Source organism: Neodiprion virginianus, chromosome 7 (assembly GCF_021901495.1).
Source record: "Neodiprion virginianus isolate iyNeoVirg1 chromosome 7, iyNeoVirg1.1, whole genome shotgun sequence".
In the NCBI taxonomy this organism is placed as follows: Eukaryota; Metazoa; Arthropoda; class Insecta; order Hymenoptera; family Diprionidae; genus Neodiprion; species Neodiprion virginianus.
Window position 1 is genome coordinate 2,299,936 of NC_060883.1, and position 16,762 is coordinate 2,316,697.

Consider the following 16,762-nt stretch of genomic DNA (forward strand, 5'->3'; position numbering starts at 1 on the left):
GCAGATAAAACAAACGCAGGCAAATGAGTTGATTAAGGATTAACAGAATAGAAAGAGAATGCAAAGGAGAAGAATGAAAGATGACGATGGGGATGGAAAAACAAAAAGAAATAAGAAACAAGAATAGTAAGAAAGAAAATAATGAAACCCTATACTTGTCTTACATACTTATTAATATACATTATTATTATTATTACCTATAATAGTGATAAACGAAGATAATGAATGCATAATTGAAATGAGGTTAAAACAAATTGTAATGCGATTGATACGAAACAAGAGTCAAAAAAAAAAAAAACATTCGCGTTCGCAAAGCGGAAAACCATTAATTTGTTTTTCCTCATCTTATTTCTCTGTGAAATCATAACTTATAATAATGTTATTATTATTATCATAATAACCTACAGACAATTTGTTATTATTATTATTATCATTGTATAACGTATAATATATATACGACACACATTATTGTAACACTATCTTATGCAGCAGGAAACATAATATTGTATTATCACGATGTGTTATAATGAATTATGTGAAACAAAATAACAATTATATTGTAGATCGAGAATGGACAAGATATAAGAATTGGCGATGAAGAAGAAAAAAAAAAAAACAAAACAAAAAAAAAACAACCATTCTGATTCGCGAGAAAAAAAAAAAAAACACGCATTATTATTACAATCTGCAAGTACTATATATTGCTACTTTATTATAAATATGTAACACCCGCACACGACCTCATTGAACACACACACATACACACACATATACGCGCACACAAAAAACCATTCGGAAGAAAATACGATCACGAAAAAATTTGCTCGTAAAATTTAAAGGGACTAAAAATCCCCCCCCCCCCCCTCCCAACCACAAAAAAAATACTGAGATACAAAAATCTGTGTATTATGAATTATAACATGCGTAATTGCATAAACATGTTCCGCGTGTATTTTATATATTATAAATATATTAATTGTCTAACATTATTATGAATTATTATGGTATTATTGTGTGAACCTTGTAAAAAGCACGCTTCGCGAACATGTCCATGCATCTAAGCATATATATATATACATGCATTACACATGATACATTGCATAATTGTATACATATACGACTCCATAGATGCGCGCGACTGCACATATACGCTCTCGCATACACATATATATATATATATATATGTGTTAAAAAAAAATGTCTCTCGGTTTGTTCCACGAAGAAAAATTAAATTATAAACGAAACCGAACAACAACAGCAGAAAAACAACAAAAGAACAAACAAAACAAAGAAAAAGAAAAGCGTGAAACGAAATGAAACAAAAACAAAAAAAAAAAACACAAAGCGAGGAAGAAAAAAAAAAGATGAGTAAACAAACAAAACTTTTCATTCGAGTTTGCTTCAAACAAAATAAGTGAAAAAAAATACACAAAAAAAAAACAAAAAACAAAAAAAAAATATTATAAAAATAAAAAAAACACCTTCTGTTTTCTAATGTATGACGTGTTGTTGTCGATATATAAAATAAACTTAATAAAAAATAAATAAAAGAAAAAAATTACAAAAAAAAAAAAAACCGCAAACGAACGAAACGAAAAAACGAAACGACGATTGAAAAATCAATGCTTATTCGAATTCTCATTCGTCGTTGAAATTTATTCATTCGATGATTTGTCGTTATTTACTTTGCCGAAATATCTCCTATCCTGCACCTTTTATTACCGTATGTTCGAAATGTTCTCTCGATTTTTATTTTTCACGATGCTCAACGTTGGTTTACATTATTATTTTTTTTTTTTTTTATTCATTCCATAATTCGACAGCTGCGTAAACGAGAAAGCGAAAAAGAGAAAGGGAAAGGCAGAAGAACGGGATACAAAAGTGAGGTACGTAAAATTTGACGAATTATAAATAACTATTAAAAAAAAAACAATCATAAAACTGTGAATTCAATACAAAATATATTTAAGCTTCTTAATAATCATCAACATTTATGATCTATTCAGTCTTGTTTAAATTCAAATTTTCAATACTTTCACATTTCCCTAACAAAACTAGCTAAATTAAACTTTGAGTATCTTCCTGTAAAACATTTAATTGGTCGTGTTTATGAAAAAGTAGGTACTTTGCATACATGTATCACAGCTTCCTTCCTAAGGCTAGTAAGAATATTAATCACGGAGTCTTTCAATTAAACAAATAGCAAGTACCTGAAGGATCTTTGTAAAAGCAATCCTTGAATCAAAGTTACACACAGTATCTACTGTTGCGTACGATCAAGACGCGATTTCTCGATTTCTCGACACATTTTTCCTCGTCTTGAGTAAGTCCAGAGTAATTCTAGCTTCGAGAAATCTCGACCAGAAAACCCTACTCGTGGCAAAATGCGCTGTGTATAAAATATTAGGGCTTGTTTATCGTCGATACGCGGGTTAGCGAGAAAAAAGAAGGCAAACAAAAAAAAAAAAATGGTTGAAAATGCTTACTCGACTCGAGAGCGGAGATCCTTACGGCTAGATAGGGGGTTAAACTTTGGAGGGTGTGTAGTTTCCCCCATCAAACGATATCTAATTTTGCACACGTTAGGACTTGCTTAAGCAGCTCGGTTCATTACCCCGATAATTCAATTCCGAAAACACATTTTCAACCCTTTCAAAGCCTGCATACGGTAGGGGTGAAATTTTTTATTAACCGAAAATTCCCAAACGATTTTCTCTTTTTCTATCACTTTTCTCCGCACTCCATAGCTGCGTTAGAGGTAATCTTGTTCCGAAATACTTCGATTACACTAAATGAGAGTCTCGATTCCGGAAGAACAAAAAAAAGCTTACAATTTCCAAAATCCCGCAAATTTGTTCCGAAAACAAACAAAAACCTAATTTAATTCGTAATACTCAGGTTTCACCTCATTTGAGACTCTTTTTATTTTCAAAACGATGACGTTTTCAGTCTCTGGAAAAAAAAAACCCTGAGGAATTCTATAGCGTTAATATTAAATCACCCTCTGATCTTATAGAAGTGAATCATTACACCGTGCAGCGTAATGCGGACATGACACACATTGGTTAAAAAAAAATAAATTGATCAGTGAACTCGTTTTTAACGCCTCTTTGAATTCCCCGCGGAAATTTTTTATCGTATTATAAATATTACAAGCGGAAAAAGTTCGCCCTGCCAATTTTGAATCCCCAAATTATAGAGCGCTGAAGCTCGACGATGTCCTCAGACGGTGGCGCCGCTTACGGATTAACGAGCAAGCTATTCACGGTTCGTCATTTCTCGGGTTCGGAAGCTCTGCCGTCGATCATTCGCAGTGTTCGTCGGTTTCAAGAACGCGGTAGGTAAGAACGAAGCCTATGATATTTATCTCGTCCACTTCGAATTTCGAGGATCTTGGATTTTTTTTAAAATAACGTATATGAATACCGTCTCGTTTCTACTTACTGCGTGACTTAAGAATAGAAAACATTCAGAAATTCACTGTTTTCAAAGTAAAAATCTATGAACAAATTTTTTTCACCCACTGATTGTGTCTGCAAATGAAAACATCATTTTCTTAAACGACATAGAAGATGAGTAAAACCTATGGAAACCTCATTCTCAAAAATCTATAACAACAAATCTTTTTCAATAATAATGCAAGTTCAAAATTTATATAAATGAATGGATTGAATAAATGAATGACAAATTTATAAAACCGAAACAATAAAGGATTAAATACTTTACAAATAATTGAATTGAAAAAATATCTTCGTATATTCAATACAAAGATTCAAAATGTGTGATAAAATATATAAGATGTGCGAAACATTGTATGGAGAAAAAAAATCTGTAGAATATGTATTCGGTTTCTTCTTTTCTTTTCTTTTTTTTTTTTATTCCTCTTATCTCCATCTCTCTCTCTCTCTCTCTCACCTAAAGCGGTTTTGGAATCTAAATGCGGATCCAGTCAGTGTGCATGAATGTATATGTATATTCGAGGCTGGAGTTGAATTTGAATACCGTTTATGCCCGATGCCGCGGGTTCAGCTGTATCTCATGGCTGACGACGGTTCCCCGAGTTTTTTGAAATTCTGATCGCTATCCGGTAGAACACATAAGAGAAGTTAGTCTGTTATTTATCTATTTTTCTATTTCTTCTTTTCTTTCTCTCTTGTTTCCTTTTTTCATCTTCTTTTTCTTTTTTTTTTTTGTTGTACGCTAGTACACAATGTCACGGGACTCGGTTGCGAGATAAGAAACAATTCAGCTTTTGATCGTTTAATTCTTAAACCAAACCTCGCCGATGCATATCTGAATATATGCTGATTTGCGTATAACGCGTTTAAAATTCAACGCCGGCACGAAATAACTTAACGGGCATTCATATGTATAATCGCTATACATACATACACGTGGAAGATGTTAGAAAGATTTCAGCCGCCGCCGTTTAGGCCTCGAGTTTCTCAGCTGATCATTGATCCTCGACAATTCGTGAAGATCGTTGCGATTACAGGACATTTTTACAACGAAATCATTGCACCGCTTACAAATCGATAGATCATATTTTTAGGGGGGAAAAAATAACAAATATTGTCACAAGGATTTATCAGTCTTCAAACTCTAAGTGTTGGAAGAACCAACAAGCATTTAGATTTCTTCTAAACTGAGTTTACTCGAGTAGAAATTTTTCTTCTTATCAACACTTTGACCAATCGTATGATCATAGAGGTTTCGTTTCTCAAGAGATTCTCAAGCACCTGATAAATTGAAATCGAATCTAAATCGATTTCCTGAAAAACAATCGTGTCTCTGTTCGAATTTAAATTCAATGATTTGAAACGATATTTTGTTGTTTTTTTTTTTTCATTTATATTGTAGTATTTGATTCAATTTTGAAAATTTAGAAAGCATAGTTTTCCATTCTTGAAATTCAAAATAAAAAAGCAACCCAAATATCCTATGCAATCCCATTAAAATGAGAAGAAGAAAAATTTGTCGCTCTTCGTATCGTTTACTAATTTCTGTCTCTCTCTCTCTCTCTCTCTTCTTATTCGAAGAATGCACATTTAAACAAATTATACGACGGCACGTGTGCATTGAAATGCACTGGAAAAGTGTGTTGCACACCCTGCATCATGGTACGTAGACAGTAATGTGTACCACATATGTATTATATATAGGTATAGTATAGTATATAGCATAATGCATCTTACGAAACTTTCAAAGTCTGCTGCTGACCGTGCATTACTTCAGCTGTATGTATACCTGCGGTTGGTACAGGTAAGCAGCTTCTGCAAGTGTACGAAAAACCTCGCTTACAGCATTCCGAACCTTATTTATTCGCTTCTGCTGCACCGGGTTGATGCTCTCTCCCTCTCTCTCTATCTCTCTCACTGTTTGTACGTCTTACATGTGGATCAAGGATACAATTCACGGTATGACGTAGATGCTTTTTCCCAAAATCATCTAAATCTTCGATAAATCAATAATCGCTTTACCATGATGAGAAACAAATTTCACCAATTCCGTTCGCAGCTCACGTCGTCTACAACGACACGACTATAACAAATAATACCTGTTGAAATCTTCTTCCACGTATGTATATATCATATAAAATACCGGCTGCAGGATGGAGTGAGAACGAAAGAGGATCGATGTACGGTACACAGACCGAAGGATCTATCTTAGTGAAATAATCGCGTATAGATCATCGTACGGTTATTCGGATCGATGTTAATTTTAACCTTACACTGTTCATCGACCGAAACCTTGGATCGACTCGCAATGTTTCGTTCCAGGATCGTTTCAACGGGGAGAAAAAATTTACACACCACGATCACATATTTCGCGATTACAGAAATTTTATACAACGCTGATTACGAAAATGGTAACTTGACATACAATATCACTTATAAACCATTTCCAAGATAAAATACAATTACTTTAAAAGATGAAAAAGAGATTTCTGTAATCCCGAATGATTTCTCAAGACTGCGAATTTTCTCTGACAATGATAGATAAACAAAAAAAAGAAATCATTTCGAATGACACGTCGACACCACGATCCCTCGGTCTCGCTCTTCCAAAGACCGCAGGAGGGCGGCATTCGATGCAACAGCGGCAGGTTGCAGAAGATGCGCGTTTAATTGCATCGGCGTGCAATTCTTGCAGTACGTACCCTACGTGCATCGAAGCCGCGGCGAGAGAAGTTTGAAAAGGCGGTGAACCGGTCGGAGTGGCTCGAGTTGTAAGCTACCGCTGGTTCAGGTATGCCTTGGACGACTTGGAGTGGGCCAATGGATCAGTGGAACGGAGTTACAATTCTACCTGCACGGCCCGAGCAACGCGTTTTAAATCTATCCTTGTTCTGCAGAATCGGAGCCGTTCATTTCCAGTGGTACGTTTCATTGTCAGTTGGTACGTACAATCTGGCTCGGCATTTTTTTTAACCCTTTGAGGGGCAGTGGGACGTATACGTCGCATCTGTTTAGTCTCGGTAACGTTCCTTTTCTCACGTTTCTAATATATTTTTGCACTTTTTGTAGGCGCATTAACACTTTTCAGACACTTGGACACCCAAGTCATTAAAGTTTCATGTAATATTGCAATTATTTATTTATATGCTTGTTACGAGTCTTGAACTAACAACGAGGTTACATATTTTGCAATTTCAGTAAAATAAAAAAAATCATCGTATCTCCTGAAGTTTGTCAGAATTATGGGTTTCAAACAAAGACATTATCAAAATCGGAATTTCCTACACTACACTTTTTCACCCTAGTAAAGAACAATTTTATTTTTCTTCCACTCTTAGAATAAATCTTCTGCAACAGGTACGTTTGAAAAAATCCACGACATTCAGAAGGTGTTTTTTGTTCTTCTTTTTTTACAAGTTTGACTGACAAATTGAGCAAATCGTTTTGTATGGAATTACTTCGTTCACTGTTCCGAGGGATTTTAATTTTGGAATTTGTTTGATCCCAATAATTTAGGGAGAAAATTTTGAAATAACCGCTTAGGTCTTTGACCAAAAAAATAAATTGTTGAAAATCCTGCGAAAATTTGAAATTCAACAATGGCGCCGGATTTATCCATCGCGAGTGTGTAACAGGAAGGGGACTTGAATGCAAATCGAGGTGTTCCGTATTCGATGTGGAATCAGCCTGTTGCATTCGAGAGTTCCGCGCACGAGTGAGAGGATAATCTTGCAAGTGGAACGTTTAATAATTATTACAATCCTAGCGTTTCGCCATAATTATTTATAGACGTGAACACGCGAATTAACGACTTTGTGGAAAATCCAAGCAACAGTTGCGGAGAAGGTGTGATACGAATTATTATTATTATTGTTGCTCTTATTGATATTCAAATTTCGACTTTTATCGCACACACTGAGAAAAAAAAAAAATAGTCGAGAAGAGAAAGAATAAAAATAAATATGAGACATCTCGAAAAATACAGTTTAAACTCATCCCTCAAATGGAGGAAGGAAACTAAGATACGTATATTCAAAGTACCTACTTTTTCATAAAAGTGAAACAAATTAAAAATTTTATAAGAAGATACAGGAAGACTGAATAGATGATAAATGTCGATCATTATTAACAAGATCAAATTTATTTTCCACTCAATTAACAGTTTTATGATTTTTCAAGACTATCAGAAATTCTCAAAAATTCGATAATTCCCGGGATTTCCTAGTCAAGAATTCTCCAGTCCCGACAAGAAAAAAAAAATAATACGCGATATCAAAGACCCTAATCACCTCGACGAGTGAACGCAAAGAAAAAAATAATAGCCAAAGTTAAATTGAATAGATAAAAAATAACGAAGCTTCGTCAAACGTCTGCACAATCAGATTTCAATACAACGTGCAATATCTAGACTCGGCGCAATCAATCGATACGCGTTAATTGCCTAAACAATTACAGCACAAAGTATAACATTATCAATCTACAACATATAACGTATAAAACAATTACATCGTCGAACCGCAAACCGGGATAGCGGCAACCGCTGCATCCGGCGTGCAATTCCGGTTGCCACGCGTTCAGGCGGCCTGCTTTTATCATTGCACGCGTGGCAAGGTACATCCGCACTTTAATTGCAACTTGGCTCAGCATCTCGAGTGGCTAGACGCACGTCAGATACTAAGTACGTCAAAGTACTTACGCTTACGTGTAAGTATTCGTTCCACCTCCCTCCCTCTCGCCCTTGCAATCGCGAATCGGCCGTCGCGGAATCTGCACGCGGTCTCCGTATGGCGTCCAAGACGAAGAGAGAGAGAGAGAGAGAGAGAGAGAGAGAGAGAGAGAGAGAGAGAGAGAGAGAGAGAGATATGAGGGGTGATGGAGGAGCGATGGGGGTGGGGGGCGATTCGCTGACAAAGTCAAATTTTTTGCATCGTACACCGCGACTCTTCAATGTCGTTCTCGCGATCGCAAACAAATTATATTACAAACATTACTACCGTCCTGCAGGTATGTCGTATTATATAGATACTCATGTCGCATGATGTACGTTTTTTTACACATATAATTATTACGATACATACACTGTATCGCGAAAAGTATGCGTTGTGTAAGGCGTATTTACCATCCGTTGAAGAGAGAGAGAGAGTGAGAGAGAAAATTATAGTAATCTTAATTGCACTTTATCGCGTCAGTCGGAATGTGTCATATAGGTATCATAAATGCCGATATGTACATAATCACTATACTAATATTAGCTTGAATAAAATGGGAAGACAGACAAGATGGGTCAATTAGATGTCTCTTTCAATATGCAAGGCAATTTTTAAGAATTTTTATTAGTCAAATATACACACCTAGTATAGGTATATAATATCTTACGAAACTGTTCGAAATTTTCCGGTAGCCTTGAACATTTTTTTTTTTTTTTATACATGTATCATTTTTTCTTTTCTTTCGCTCTCTTTTCATGAATTTTGACCCCGTTTCGAGTAATTCTCGTATAATACAGTAATAGCATGAAGAAATTTCTTTACAAAGCTAAACTGGTGATTAAATTTTAACCACTTCCATTACATGTTAATGAATGATATGAAAATTCGTAAATATAATTTTCAGGCAATTTGAATCATACCAGAAGGTTTTAATAATAATTTTAATGCCAAAAACTACAGTTTCGCTCAGTATTTGCTTGTGTAATAATAATAAGATAGAAAATGAAAAATTTATCGCAACAACTAGCTCGCTTTGTGATCGAAGTTCAAGTCTATAAAAAGTACATGTATGCACATCTGTGCGTGTAATCGTAATTTGGCACGTCTGTTCGCTGTATTTCTAGCTCTCCTCTCTCTCTCTCACACTTCGTTTTTCTTTCATCTCTTTTCGAGCACAAAATACAAGCAATTGAACCTTGTCTAATAATACTCTCCACACGCGTACAATGTTAAACAGAGTACAGTAAATACGCCTGCAAATTTTGCGTATGTGTCCTAACTACAGTGTCGCGGTAAAGAGAATTATCAAATAGGTGCATCGCGAATCGGTTACGGTTATGTCAAAATGCGCTCGCATACGTCTACCTACAAACGGTTCTCGCACATATAAGCAAAGACAAAAATACGCGAACACATTTGCAAGTGATAAAGCGATAGCGCAGACGACGTTATTGTTGCCAAGCGAAACGTTAGCAGATACAGAAAGAGAGAGAGAGAGAGAGGGAAAGAGAGAAGAGAAGCTTGTCGCGCAACGGCGGCAAAGGAGAAGGGAGGGTATTAAGCGCTCAAAAGTGGCCTCTGCGCAATCTCTCCAAACAGGCAACAACACTGTTGCGCGCCGGTTGTTTCGAATCTTGGCTCTTCAGCCCCGCGGCCTACGCGTCGAAGGTGAAGAAGAAGAAGAAGAAGAAGAAGAAGAAGAAGAAGAAGAAGAAGAAGAAAACGGAGGAGGAGGAAGACCCTCTGCGTGTCTTGCGTCGATTGGCATTGCATTGCATACGTTGTAGCATTTTGCACTCGGCGCTAAAGAGCGCGCGAGAGCGAGAAAGAGAGAGAGAGAGAGAGAGAGAGAGAAAGAGAGAAGAGAGTTGGGTGCGCCGACGCGTAAAGTACAAACGCAAGCGCATCGGCATCGCGCTTCTGTGTTCCCCTTTATTCCCGAGCTTCGAATGAGCACCGCTGCACCGTATCGCGCGCAATTTTGCTTCCGTGCGCTTGAATTAATGCCCGTGTAGGCATCGTGCACCGCTAAACACAGAGTAGGTACCTACAGAGACCGCATACTGGTTGCGCTGAGCGCGCGCTCGTACAGCGCTCCTCGTTTCGCTCGCGCGCAGCGCGGCGTTACTTTGCGCAAACTGCGCTCGCTGCCATGCCCGAGCGGTGTTAAGCGGTCGCATAAGCGCACGCACGCTCTCTCTCTCTTTCTCTCGCTCTCTTTTACTCTCTCCTTTTCCCGCGAGCATCGCGGAAGATCACGGCGAGCGCTTTAGTGCAGCGGAGAGCACAGTGCAGTGCGCGGTGTAACCATGTGCAGTCTGCATCTAAACGGTCTGGACGAGTTTGCGCAGAAATACCGAACTAATCGGGAAACTATTTGACACAAAGTGCAAACTACACGCGCAACTTGACGCGCTGCGCCGCTTCGTCTTCATATATCTTATGTACGATAGGTACGTACGCATTAACATAGTTCAAGTCTTTCAGCGCGGTGTTCTACGTCCACGTGGTTACTCGTATGGTAAGTACAGTGTACTTCGCTCGCATTCGCGCACGCGCTAAGAATCGTGGCGGATTGTGTGTGTCTAGTGCAGCAGTTTCGATTTCAACCGACTCTTCAGCGCTCGCAACGTCACGTGGATTGAAGCGATAGAGAAACAATTCAGTGAGAAAACGGGCCTCGGGGCAGCAAACATATTATATACATTTAATATCCTCATATACGTGTGTGTATGTGTGTGTGGAATATATATATACATACTACATATCCATGCGCATATTGTATGTTGTGCTAATGGTCGGTGATTTGTAGACGATAAAAAAAAAAAAATCTGTTTCACTTTGATTTTATTACAGATTAGGTTAAATTTAGAGAATGGCACGTTCTTCGATGAAATAATTGTATAAATGCTCCATTACTGGGAAATTGAGGAAAATGGAAAAAAGAGATTTGCGATTTTTTTTTTTTGTACCCGATGAACAAGAAAAAAAAAATTCGCGGAAACGAGCAATTATAGTTTCGAAAATTCGAGCATCAGTTACAAGTTATGCTTTTTTTTTTGTTCTCGTCATCGTCGAAATTAAATTATTATTCTGTGAGAATAAAAAGAGATAAGGATATATATATAATATTTTATCTGAACTTTTTCGCAAATTATAGGATACATGATGACAAAAGTGGCGAATGCATGATTTATGAATCATCGTACGTGTATTAGGATAACAAGAAGAAGATAAAGACTTTCTACTTTTTCGGAAATATGAAAAGCAGGCAAGAAAAATTTATTTGCAGAACACCGATTACTCGATAGATGTTAACTAAACTGCAATTTTCTTGTCTTCTTTTCTTTTTTTTTTTTATTCCTATTGGTTGAAATCTTTTAAAATCAACAGATCGATCTTGATCCAAGACGAGAAAAATGTGATAATTGATCCTACGGTTAAATTGCAAAAAAAAATAATTGATTCGTATCGGGCTTTCGTACTCTTGTCAATTCTTTCTTTCCAATCCTTGTATAAAAGTTTTGAACTGACAGTAAAAAAAAAAAAGAAATATTTCAGCGAAACATTTGTTCTCTGCATCGATTCAGCGTACAATAAACTCTGAGGGGAAACACAACGTAAGATAAAAAAAAAAAAAAAAAAAAACTGTTTCGTTTCAAAACCGCTCACTTTCAATACCCGTTGTACCCACTTGATTATTACCGTTATCAGCGTATTACGTTCCTCGGAAAGATCGTGAATGCGATTAAAGTCACCTTATTCGATCGTTGTTGTATATTCCCGATATTATCGACGTTACGATCGTTATATACATTACAATAGATCGATATTGTACAAAAGAGATCGAAATTTCACGGCGTATCCTTTGGCAGAGTTTAGTCGTTTCAATAAATTCCGTTTGAGCCGCGGGTCCCATAACTATATAATAATGGTGTCGGAGCATGGCAGTTACAGTAGCATTATGGAAGGATGAATCAAAAAAAAAAAAAGGATATACATACGTATATTATTACTGCACGCTTGAAGTAATACGCGTTTATTGAAACTACTATTTATACCATTATCATATTATCATTGTTCGTTATTCATTATTCAGTTTTAAAATATTTATAATATATTTACATCGTTTATGTAACAACACACGTATGTATACATTTGTTATACGATTTAAAAAAGGAGGGAGAGAAGCAGAGAACGAGAGAAAAGGAACGGCGGCAGATATACATTATAGGTATTACATACCGCGTTATTATGTACACGTATTGCTCTGTATCAATATAATGAAAAGAGCCGGTCATCATCGGCGATGGTTATAGCCTCTCAAGTATTATAGAATGAAACATATTCTCACGCACCTCTTCGTGCTCCTCAAACGGCGGGATGAGGATGAGGATGAGGATGACGACGAGGTGAGGGCAAAAGTGGCGGCGTGAGGAACATAAAGCGCGAAGAACGTATTATACACACACCTACACATAGACCTATGCACGTACATTATGTGTAACCGGCATAATTGATTGGTTATTAGTTTAATTTAACCAAATGCATCGCATTATGTTACCACCACGTTTCTTCTTCTTCTTCTTTGCAGCAGCAGCAGCTTCGTTATTATTATTTACACATACGTAATATACAATATACATGTACAGACATACATACTGTACAAAACTCTGCTGCAGTTTTACAACTCTTCGACACAATGCACAGTATATATTTCTTATAATTTGCATACCTATAGCGGGGGACGTATTACGTCTCCTCTACGTGCTTGTATGTATGGAGCATTCCGTGACGTCTCGAGCAAGATTCTACCTCGACGTCTCAGATTGGCTTTGTATTTTTTTTTTATATATTAAAGCACATGGCGAAAAACGAAATCGCAATTTTTTAAAAATTTTTCGACCTGGCGTATCTGAAGTATAATTTAAATACTGGTGAAAAACAACCACTTTTTAAAATCTGATAACGTACAACAAAGTTTTTGACACCTACAGAAAGATGGAGATTTTACAACTTCAAAACATGAACAGGAAAAATGGAAGAGATAATTATTATTACCGGATTGCATTTTTGACATAAGAACGAACATAAATGCTCATTGCAATATAGGCCGAGAAACATCTGTTCAAAGAGATATCATAACGAGTTGTTTTGTTCATCCTCGTGTCTAAAACGCGATCCAATGATGATAATTGAAAAAAAAAATTTTCAAACCTTTTTTTTTTTTTTTATCAATCTTCCGAAGTTTTGAAATCACCATCTTATCATAGATGTCAAAAATTTCGTTACATCTCAAAGATTTTTCTGAATTCATTCAAATTTAAAAAAATGGGATTTTTTTAAATCACACCCCAGATACGCTGGGTCGCAAAATTCAAGAAAAAAAAATTGCGATTACGTGTTTCGTCGCGTATTTTCCATCTGCGACATCGACGTAGAGAATCTCGATCGACATGTTACGGAATGCCCCGTATGTATACCTGCATAAAAAACACATGCATGTGCATTTCTTTACGCATCCATACCGTGTATTAAAGGAAAACTCGAACTGCAGCAGCGGCAGCAGCAGCCTTGCGTGCAAGATTTTAAATCTTGCACACAGAGTTGCTTCAAGCTGTCGATGCCACGCAGCAGCAGCAGTTTTTCGATCGCATGACGCCTCTTAAGCGTATGCACAAGAATGAAAAAAAAAAATGAAACAACCAAACAAACAAACTAAATAGTAGAAACAATAATTGTTATATTATTATTTTAACAATAACTCGCTTATAATTGCGTCAATTTATTCAATAATCATCTGCCCACCGTTTAAAATGCAAATTGGCCTCCTATACATTATACATTGAAATCTACAAGAAGAAAACTAAGAATGATGAAAAATTTGTAATGACCGGACGGGGTTTGTTTGAAAAAAATAAAAAAATTGAATAAAAAATGGACAGTTCGTATTTTTCCCGAAATTTTTTTTCAATTCCGTCGGACGGCGGTATTAAATTTTTATTTATAGATTTCTTTTATTTTTATTGTTTACTTTTCCTCCTTTCTTTTCTTCTTTCGTTCCTTCTCACCCACCGCGTGTACAATCGCGGTAACAAATTAGCCCGACCGACCGCAAGGCTTTCATATCTGTACTCATTGTATACATATTATAGATATAATACCTACTGTACTACTCACTATGTTTTCGTATGTATTCAATTTTTTTTTTTTTTTTTTTTTCAATCGATCATCCTTACTCTATGATTTTTTTTAACGCATCTCAAAAACACCCAAATTCATTTTTATAAAACAAGAAAAAAAACCGTTCGGTTTCCGGAATGAAACATTTTCACGCAAGATTCAAAGTTGGGCGTAGTTTTTCTTTTTTTTTTTTTCTTTTTACTATCTTTGCTAATCATTTGTCCTATTTTCATACCTGTGATAGAATCTGTTATAATTATACATACCGCATCTCTGATTTGATTACTGATTTTCAAAATCGTTTCTCCAGTTCTAAAACGTACTCACGATTTTTTTCAACATTTTTCTTCAAAACATTTTTTGTAAAAAACAATAACTCGAAAAGTGTTGGAAAGCAAATGTTGAAAAAAATCGTGAGTATGTTTCGGACCTGTGGAAACGATAAAAAAAAACCAGCAATCAAATCGGAGATGCGGTATGTTTTATAATAAATTTGCAACAGGTATTAAAATAAGATAAAACTATGTTTAAAAAATAGAAGAAGTGGTAAGAAAAAAAAAAAAAAAAAACAAAAACAAAGAAAAATAGACAAAAACGAGGTCCTGCTCCGAATATTGCGTGAAAATGTTTCATTACGAAAACCTAATGATTTTTTTCTTCTCTCATAAAAATCGATTTGGTTGTTTTTGAGATCGGTTAAAAGAAAAAAAAAAAAGTCACTCATTATTCACCGATAAATTCCCTCGTAAAAAATGATTAAGGGACACGTCAACGACATATCGCGGTTACACAAGTTCAGCAAAGTTCATTTAATTTCATTCCATCCGTCCAACACACCACAAGCCCAGCAGCCAGAGGAGTCGGTCGGTCGGTATTTATATATAAATACACGCACACGCATACACATACATACATAGGTATGCACCAACATATTCAACATATCCGTACGTGCGTGTGCATACAATGTGTATATATGATAACATTATACGATACTTTGTGTGCAAAAGTGACCGCGCATCGTTGCTTCGGGTATCGTTCCTTCTTTAGTGAGTTGAAAGTGGTCGCTCGCTCGCTCGCCGCGACTTAGAGGCATAGATACGGTATACCTACACACACATGCCTACAATTCATACATGTAAAAAAATATAAATGCATGTAACAGAGAATATTGTCATTTATCGCTCGCTGCCGGAGAAGCGCGTCGCGGTAGAATGGAGGGAGAAGCAAAAAAGAGGGGATGTGGCGGCGCGGGGGCGGAGGGGGTGGAGGGGCAGAATCGTGAAACCGCGTCGCGTCGGCTGCGTTCCGTTCCGTTCGCCTTCCATACCGCCGTCTTCTTCCTTTTTACCCGCGTCGTCGTCGCGTTGTTCGAAAAGGCGGACGAGGGATTTCTGCGAGTGGAGTTTTTTTGAGGGGGCAGAGGGGCGAGGGGCGAAGACTAACGACGGCCACGTTACGCTGGCTCGTAACGCGTTGGCTCGGTTGGGTAAATATTTTTCGTACCGAGTGTACTCGGTATATAAGAAGGCAAATTGTGGTTACAATGTTGCACAAACGTGTACAGTCCGTCGAATAAATTGATAAAATAACCGACGTAGAGCGATATACTTGAGAAGAGAACGTGCGTCTGTAGTAATGTATGTATATGCATATTTACATATGTATACATGTATATGTATGCATACAAGTATGTGCCGACACTCGTGTGATTATGTATCTAACGATTTCAGCGTCGAGTGCATCGCCAGTATGTTAAATTCTTTGTATCACATATTATTATTTACCTGTAATTGCCGCCTAACGTACGGCAATTTATCAACGTTATATAATACCATATGTGCACATAAGTATACGTATATTATTATTATATACACGTATATTCGTATAACGTAAGTATGGTCGCGGGCCTTACAAGGCGAATATGGAAAGAGAGATAGAGAGATAGAGAGAGAGAGAAAGTAGAAAACAAGATGGAAAATAACAAGGGGACCGGGGTGAGACGAGGTTCTGCGATATTAAGTTACAGAATTTCACGGAATATATCCAGTTTACGCCACAGCCGCGCCGCCGCGTCACGTTTCACTCCGAACGAACGAACGAACGAATCAATCAGTTCCTGTTCGTCGCGGTTTTTTAAAATAAATTCATTTAGGTTACTTCGACGATCTTCCGTCTATTCCCATGTACGTAAACCTTGGTCCCTTATCGTCGTCGTCGTCCGGCAGCGTTGTGAAAATTAGGAAGATCGCGAAAGAAAAAAATAAATAATAATAATAATTAAAAAAAAAAAAAAATACGAAATCTTCGGATCATACGAAAGAAGAGGGTTTACGATAAAGATGCAAGCATCGACGCAAAACCTGTTAATAAAATAAATGAACAAGGGGGGAAAAACAAAATAAAAAAAATAAA

General features: G+C 36.7%; 1 protein-coding gene and 1 long non-coding RNA gene across 3 annotated transcripts in view; one reads left to right on the forward strand and one right to left on the reverse strand.

The window, feature by feature from the left end:
• Window positions 1–16,762, reverse strand: part of LOC124308812 (uncharacterized) — a 52,064-nt gene that overhangs the window by 21,035 nt on the left and 14,267 nt on the right. The gene's annotated exons all lie outside the window — the stretch shown is intronic.
• LOC124308806 (protein doublesex-like) overlaps window positions 10,465–16,762 on the forward strand; it is an 82,998-nt gene continuing 76,700 nt past the window's right edge. The window contains exon 1 of one of the 2 annotated variants that reach the window (XM_046771912.1): window positions 10,465–10,688. The gene's annotated coding sequence lies outside the window, so the exon portion shown is untranslated. The other variant, XM_046771913.1, reaches the window with a different exon arrangement.